Raw genomic sequence first — 9,204 nt, 5'->3', positions numbered from 1 at the left:
TCATGCAACTTTCCTCACTCTTGCCAAGCATTTGTCTTTGGGATGAGGAATTGGTAAATAATTCAATTCGCATTGAGGATTAAGTCGCTTCACCCTGCATTTACCAAACGCTTATATTTATCGATTATATATTGAACAAAATTAAGGGCAGTTTAATAACATTAATTTCTGTTTTTAGTTTTTAAAAAACGCGAGCAATTTGTTTTCATTTTGTAATGAACATTTTTCTAGTACAATAATGGTTGAGATGAGAGATCGAACCTCCTACTTCTAAAATGGAAGGTTATGCTAATTACTATTGAGTTAAATAAACAAGTAAATAAAAACGCGGTCCAAAAATTATATTTATTTTGTGTGAAAAGTTTACAGAAGATCAAAAGTTAGACGAAACTCACTTGTAATTGAGGAGAAAATAGTGAAGGAAAATTGAGATCTCGAGCCTGGCAAGTTCACGTCCAGGGCACATCCTAACCCCTAATCCAAAGGGAGTGAAAGCACCTGGGCTGCCTATAAAATTCTGTTAAAAAAAAAAAAACAATTACTTCTTAATTTGATAGGGTGCTAAATAATTAATTTTTGGTCCTCAGATTTTGTAAGTGGTTTCCATTTGGTTGCATAAATTTTAAAATGTTACAATTTTATCTTTGTATTTTGAATTTAGTTTCTATTTGATCCTTTAAGGAGCGTTTGGGGCAAGAAATTAGTTATAATAATCCCAGGTTATTGTAGTTGAATTATAATAATTTAAGTTTGGAGGATAAATTATTTTAGTTTGGATTATAATAGTATGTGTTTGATGTTTAAATTATTGTAGTTTGAGAATGAAATAATTAACACCATAACAAAGAATAAAAAATTGATGAATGTAAAAAATTAAAAACGATAGGAAATAGTGAATATTGTAGCAGTTTTGAAATAGTGTTGTAGCAAGAGATGGTTATTATAATCTTATTAGGATACTTATTGCTCAAAACGCACCCTACACCCTTATTTTTAGAATTTTGAGTTTAATATCTATTTGGCCTATAGACTTTAACATTTTATATTTTTAACCTCGAATTAATACCTAGTTTTAATCCTTTTTGTTATTTTATTAATTTTCATGAATTTTTTGTCACACTATTAAAATTATATGAAAATTTCACGGTCATAATTATTTAAAATTAATTTATTTATGAATAACACAAAAAGGATCAAAAGTGACCATTGGTTAACTTTAGTGGAAAAAGTGTAAAATCAACTAATTTAAGACTAAAGTAAAAACTAAAATCAAAATTTTTAAAAACAAATGTTACATTTTTAAACCTAGTAATCGAATAAAAACTAAACTCAAAATTTTATTTTATAAAAATTATAATATTTTGAAACGCAAAGATGAAATAGAAATTATATTTAAAACTTACGGAACAAAAAAGTTTTTTTTTTTTTTTTTTTTTTTTTTTTTTTTTTTTTTTCTTTTTTTTTTTTAATTTTCGTTTTAAATTGACATGCTAAATTTAATCCATTTATATCTCATATATGTATTGCATTTAGAAGATGAGTGGTTGAACAAATTAAAAACATAAAAAGAAAATAAAAGGATAAAAGGATTTGCATGTAAGTATTATAATAATTGCATACATCCCATCTTGAAGGATTGAATTCTTGTGGGGAAGGATGTAGTTTTTCATCCATGTAAAGCTCTCTAAACCAAAGTATCACTTTCCATCCCTTTGGTATAACTTTACCTAAAAACCAATGAAAATACAAATTAATGCTAAAAAAATTTTCGCATAGAAAAAATGTTAAATTATTTATTGAAATAACAAATAAAAACACGGATAGTATTTGATAGACTTCTTTAACATTTATCAGTAATAGAAACGGATAAAAGTCTATTATTGATAACATTGATAAAGGCTGAACCTATCAATGATAGAAACTAATAGAAATCTAAAATGATTATATTTTGCTATTTTTGTAAATAATTTTCCTTATTTTTCATTTTTGAAAATTTCCAAAGTTATTATTTACCTTCTTTAGTAGAAAAGGATATTGTATAACAAGATCAATTCTCACATTTATGATGACTAACCGTTAATTTCAACATCAACCGTGGCCTCACGAAAAGACGCAAATGTAATACCACTAAGACGAAGCGTCTCATCTATCACCTGAATAGTATAAATACACATAATCTCATATTTGTAAACAATAATACCAAAATAAAGCTTAACCCTAAAATAGAAATGAAACATTTGACAATTTAAATTCAAATTAAAAAAAAATACATGCTGAGGAAAAAATAAAATTAAATACCTGATAGAGAAATTTCATCTGTTTTATCTCTGAGAGATTTTATACCCTTTTGTTGTTGAAGGTCTTCGTCTAATGATATCTTCTTGTTCTTCCTAAAACCAATTAATCTTAAGAATTACCATCACGATAATTTATAAAAAAAAAAAAAAAAAAAAAAAAAACTATAAAATCCAAAAAGAAAAAATAATATCCAAGAATGGTAAACCAAAAAAGAGACACCATCTTGAAGCAGGTTCAAGATACCACATAGAAAAAATAAGAGAACAAATAATGTTTATAGAAATATGTGGGGTATTCCCTCTTGTTATCAACTGGTTGTAAAAATGAAATCTTGTTTGTCTAATATGATATCAAAGTCAATGGAGCCCATATGACATTAGGTCAAAAAATATTGTATATCACTATTCTTTATTTACATTTTATAAAATAAATATTGTCAACTATATATATCACTCGTTTTTGTTTATAATTGTTGTTTTTATTTTTTTTTGGGAAAAAAGATTTATGAATTTTTTTTCCAAAACATGAATATTTATTTTATAAGAAACCTTAAATAAAATATATTATTTTGTTGACAAAAATAACATATAAAATTAATATAAACTATATTAATTTAAAAATAAGTTCAAATTAATAAAAATAAAAATTTTATACAAGTTCAAATTATCTTAAATTAATTATAAATTAAAGAATAATTATAAGGTTATTCTTAGATTTTTTTTTAAAAAAAATTTAAGATATTTCCAAGTGAAATCCTACAAAAACAAACATAATTATATGTATTTTCAGATATTTAAAAAAAAAAATCCTACAAAATAAATATAGTAATTTAAAGATGTAAAACATTTGTAATTTCAAACATCTAAACCTTCTAGTAATCAACCATTCTAAAAACAATCCCTTAACTTGAATTAGGAAATTAAAGGAGTCTAACCTTAGCCTTTTGGAATACATGTGGATGGTCTGTAAGAAACAAAATTGCCCACATTATAGTGAAAGCTGAAGTCTCTTGGCCTGCAAATAACATACCAAATATCAAATCTGCAATGGTCTCATCATCAATCCCTTCATCATCTTCATCTTTCACTTCTATCATCAAATCCATCATATCTTTTGCTTCCCAACTTTCCCCTTTGCTTTTCTTCACCATTCTCTTCTCATCCACAATAGATTGAAGTATTTCGTGCAATCTTTTCCGAGCCTACATAATTTATACCTTTCTTTTGGTTATATGATACATCGTAAGTAGATTAATTGAGAATACGTCACATAGTAAAAGTTGTTAGAACTTTGTCGTTTGTTTAAAAAAATTTCTTTTAAGAATTAGAATATTTACTCTTGATATTTAATAAACATTTCAAAACTACCGATAATGTAAGAATTCATTAAAATGTTTGATAGAAATTGAGACCTGAAACGTGGTGTTGGTAGTGACTTGAAATAAAACTTGAGACCAAAATATCGTCACACACACCATTTCAAATCATTGTCACATTTGTTCTAAGTTTCAAGTTCCATTATTTAGTATATTCTAATGGATTTCTTAATTTAAGGGTGATTTTAGAAACATTTATGAAAGGTATACAGACATTAAAAGGTTTTAATAATACTATCTTTAATGTCTAAAACCGACATTAAAGTCCGAAATTCTTGTAGTGATACCAAGGGTAATATGACAACAATATTTTGAAAGAATAAGAGTATTTTTAAAATGAATGAAAAAAATTCAAGAGCACTCTTTTGTAGCTTAACCATAAAAATTTACTATTATAAAATTAATAGCTCAAAAGTAATTATTGTAAAAAGTAAATGTACAAAACTGTCCACTTGAATATAGAACACTGATCAAGGCATATGTCCACAATCAATACAAGTCAAGGGGGAGCGAAACGTTGGACCTTAGAATGTCAATCAACAACAATTGTGTTCACCTTGTCTCGATTCTGGTAAGTTCAAATCCCCTGCCCTACTTTTTTTTTTTTAATAATACTTTACTTGTTGTGTTCACATGTGGGATGAAGATTTATGAACTTGTGGTGGAGGGTATTATTGTTGAGTATCTCAAAGTAAAACCTCGTATTATCTAATAAGTATAATGTCTTGGGACAATTGAATCATGTCCAAATTATATATATACCAATATATATATATATATGGTAAAAGAATAAACACAAGTTAGTATAATAGGTCTAACTAGCTACTCATTCAACAATTTCTAGAAACAAATTTCAAAATCGAAGAACTAAACTTATAATTTAAGCTAAATTTAAAAAATAATATATATATATATATATGATTTGTTCTTACCTTGAGAGATTTATGGAGGTAGAAGCCAGGAAAGTTGATGGGCAAAGAGAAGAACCCAAGTGAAATTTCATTATATAAAGCCTCCATTTCACTTATAGAAATACTTCCCAATGGAGTTGAACCCATAAAAATGTTCCAAATAACTTTGAAGGTAAGTTGCTTTATCACTGTCAATAGCTCCAATGGCTTCTCCATGCTTGACCATTCCTCCAACCCATTAATCACTGTGTGTTCAATATGACCAATGTACATCTCGAGCGCCGCATGGCTGCTGATCGGTGTCGTTGTCAACCGTCGAAGCTTCCGATGCTCCGCCTTGGAGACTCGGTGCAGTGATCTTTTACCAAATAAGTTCTTCATGTTGGTGGGATAACCAGGAACAAATTTGGTTTCATCGGTAAATACTTGACGACATATTTCAGGTTTGCAAACAAGTATGCTTGCTCTTCCAAACATGTGAGTCTTGTACATATCAGCTTTCCCATATCTAATTAAAAAAAATGGTTAGATTATGAGTTTAATCTTCAAACTGTTTATCTAATTTGGGGTTTATAGGGTAAGAATATAACTTATAACTTCTAGTTTTATGTCCGGTAGGTCTTGTTTTCTGTTTGCCTTTTAAACCTAGGGAAAAATTCATTTTTTTTACTCTAAACTTGACATGTCTTAATTTTAACCCTAAAATTTTAATATCATCAACTTAAATCACATAATTGACCAATTGTATAAATTTTAATGTTAAACTTTTAATTTCATCAACTTGCACTTTAAAATTCTCTCTCCTTTACCTCCCATTCTCCTCCCCCTTCTTCGACCTCTCCTCCTTCAACCCTTTCTCGTCGTTGCCTACTGTCACACTCTTTAAACCCTTCCTCTCACTTTTCCATCTTTCATTAGCAAAATAGTTGAATTCTTAACCAAAAATTTCAGAAATAAAAACTATTTCTTTTGATTTTTAAATTTTGACTTGGTTTATGAAAAGCATTTGTAAAAAGTAGATAATAAAGTAAGAAATTTAAGGTGGAAAAAGTGTTTATATGTTTAATTTTTTTTTCACAATTATGTGGCTTGGGATCGGACCTTTAATTTCTATTGTTTATAGGCTTAAATTCAAAAAACTTAAAAAAAAAGTATATGACCACGTTTAGTAACCATTTGGTTTTTGGTTTTCGGACTTTGTAAATTAAGTTTATAAACATCTCTTCCTACACTTCTAAATTTCTTACTTTGTTATCTACTTTCTACCAATATTTTCAAAACTAAGCAAAGTTTTGAAATCTAAAAAGAGTAGGTCCTATTTGGTAACCATTTCGTTTTTTATTTTTTGTTTTTGAAAATGAAGTCTATAAACACATCTTCTACCTCTAAATCTCTTGTTTTGATATCTATTTTTGTTGGGTTTTCAAAAACCAAAGTAAAATTTGAAATCTAAAAACAAGTAGTTTTTAAAAATTTGTTTTTGTTTTTGAAATTTGGCTAAGAATGCAATTCTTCTACTTAAGATGATACAAACCATGGTAAGAAAATAAAATGAATAAACTTAATTTTCAAAAACCAAAAACAAAAAATGAAATAGGTCATCAAACCAGACCTAATTTTAAAATTTTTATTTTTATTTTTGGAAGTTAGCTAGGGATTTAACTAAGAAAGATGAAAATTTACCATTGAGGAAAAATAGAATTTATTTTTAAGAACCAAAAAGAGAAAACTTCAAATCATTTTTTATTTATTTGATAATATGTGGGATGGGGATAGAGATAAAATCTCTTGAGGTTGATTCTTTAAATTATGCCCAGATTGACAAAAGTTTTAGCATATCAGTGAAAATCTTATTTGAAAATCATTATTGTGACATTGTGAAGAATTTGGATGGAAGCAAAGAGAGAGAGAGAGATACCTTTTGGAAAAGTGACCAATAAAATCGTGTGGTGGACCAAGAGTAAAATATTTGAGGAAGGATAAAGTAGAACCAAGAAATGGCCAAGCTAGATCACCAGGAGGAAGCTCATCCCATTTCTTCCCTAACTTCAATGCATAATACAAATTATTCAATCTCTTCAAAACCCCAAACCCTAAAACAAAACCCACACAAGCAAGAATCAACAACAACCAATTTATCAACTCCATTGAAAATGATTTCTCCACTTGAACACCTTTGCATTTTATCAATTTATATTTGGCTTACAAAATACAATTTTCTATTGCTCTTCTCTCTTTCCACTTCACATGTATAATATATAATTGCCCTTGATGTTGAATCTCTCATCCCTACTTGCCTTTAATTAAAGGTACTCCAATTACTTATATTAAGAGAAACCTAATCAACATTTTTTAATTAAATTATGAGTTCCTTCATTATATTTGATTTAGTGTATGTTTACGAGTGATTTTGAAAGGGTTAAAATCACTTTTGACGTATTCAAAACCACTCCAAAATACGGCTTTAATGACTCAAAATTAATTTAATATTTAATTTTATACTTATAAATGAAAATTCTCATACCATCAAAATTGGTTTTAATTTGAAGGATTAAAAGCATATTTAAGAATAATTTTGAAAATGACAAAAGTGATTTTAACTATTTTAGAATCATCTCAAACATCCCGACTTTGAAAACAATTTTAATTTTACCTTTGAACTTTGAAATTTGTTTTGAAAATTACCATTGAACTTCGAGACTAAAAAGTAATTAATTATATTACATGTTTAAATAAGTAGTATAGTTCTTAGAACTTTCATAAATATATATCTATTTTGTTATTGAAATTAATATCTAAAAAATCTTTTGAATTTTTAATTTTGTGTCCAAAAGGTGGTTAAAATATAAAAAGTTTTAATAAATATTAAAAATTCTAATTTTTTTGTGCAATAGGTTGTTTCTAAATTTTCAACTGTGTATAAAATAGGGATCTTTTTAAATATAAAAAAATATTTAAAAATATTTACACTTTATAGCAAAAAGTACTCAAAGTACAAACCACTTTTGGAACTTTTTGCTATAAAGTATAAATAATTTATAAGATTTTTCCTATAACATATCTAGACTTATTTGCATTTTTTTTTTAAAAAAAGAAAATATATAAATATAGATCTATAAAACAAAAACTTGAAAATTAAGGTCCTACTGCACATAAAATTCTATTTTAAATTTAATATTTCAAATAATTTTAAAAAACTTCAGATATAACCAAACCTATTATATACGAAGTTAAAAGTTCAGAGAGTAGTACACACTTTTAAAAATTAGACACTTCATTATTAGACATAAAAGTGAAATTTTAGAAAATCTTTTAAGTTCTAGATACATTGTAAAGTTCAAAAAATTTTTCGACTCAAAACATGAAAATTTAGGGACTAAATAGTAACTAAACTCTTCTCTTTAACATGAAGGCTTTTCTCTAGCCTCCTTTTCTATTTATTTGGTTTTGTTTCGAGCTCTTCTCTTGCTCAATGATTGTACTTATCGCTCATGCTTATGAATATGTATCTTTTGGTTTCGGGATATGATGATGGAAAAATTGTAATTAAGCTATATATATATATATATATATATATATAATTGTCCTTGGTGCTGAATCTCTCATCATATACTTGCATTCAATTAATGGTTTATCATATTTTGAAATTGAAATAAAAGCTAATCGATAATATATTTTTTTCTATTGGCAACAAAGAAATTAAAACTTCTGGGATAGGGATATGTATTGAATTGTAAGCTATAAACAGGTTTTCCTTTGAAAAGGAAGAAAAAAACAGATAAGGGCTTGTTTTCTTCCCCTTTTTTAATACATTTTTTCAATCTTAATATTTTTAGTTTTCAACCATTTTTATTTCATAAAAAGAAGTGGGTCAACGACGACTTTAATTGGGATTATTGCGAATCACGTCATTTGATGTGTTTGGAATGAAAGTTCAATAAATAATTTTAAATTCTATGAGTTGAAATTTGAAAAATAATTTTAAATTCTTTATTTTGTTTGGAATGAGAATGATGATCTTAAATTAACGTGGTCAAAATTTTATGTTTCAATGGTAACTGAAAAGTAAAACAATAAAATAAAAAGTTTCTTTTAATACATCAAGTGTGGTAGGTAAGTGAAGCCACCAAAGATGCATATGTACGTTGTATTACATTATACATGTGTAAATTTATGTTAAATATGTGTGTTTTAGTGGATTTAGGAACTTGTTACATGTTATGTGGCTATTTTGCAGCTATGGTAGCCAATATAGATATTTTCATTTCAACATTCTCTATGTTTTAGGTGTGTTTAAGGCAAGTTTGTAATTTTGTAGAAATCTTTTTTTTTTTTTTTTCTTTTGTTACTTTGTAGGTTTCAAGAGAAAAATTCTTTTAACTTATTTAGGAGGAAGGGGTTCACAATGTGGAGACTTTTTAGGAACTTTCTTTTAACTTATTTATAGCTTTCAAGAGATGGACTTTTATTTTTAGGACTATTGAATTACTTATTTAGTCTCAAAAATTGTATAAGTAGATTTACGACATGTTCATAGCATAATAAAATGGTTGTTTGTAGTGTTTACGATGCGTTTGTAGCATAGTTTAGGCTTCTAGGACATTTTGGATAATGGTTTTA

The 9,204-nt window shown here is 26.9% G+C and overlaps 1 pseudogene; it reads right to left on the bottom strand.

Moving 5' to 3' along the window:
• LOC120090142 lies at window positions 1-6,741 on the bottom strand (annotated as a pseudogene).
• Window positions 6,742-9,204: the final 2,463 nt, after the last annotated feature.

The sequence above is a fragment of the Benincasa hispida genome, chromosome 11, assembly GCF_009727055.1.
Source record: "Benincasa hispida cultivar B227 chromosome 11, ASM972705v1, whole genome shotgun sequence".
In the NCBI taxonomy this organism is placed as follows: Eukaryota; Viridiplantae; Streptophyta; class Magnoliopsida; order Cucurbitales; family Cucurbitaceae; genus Benincasa; species Benincasa hispida.
Note: the sequence above shows the minus strand (reverse complement) of the source record. Positions and strands in the feature narration are given on the sequence as shown.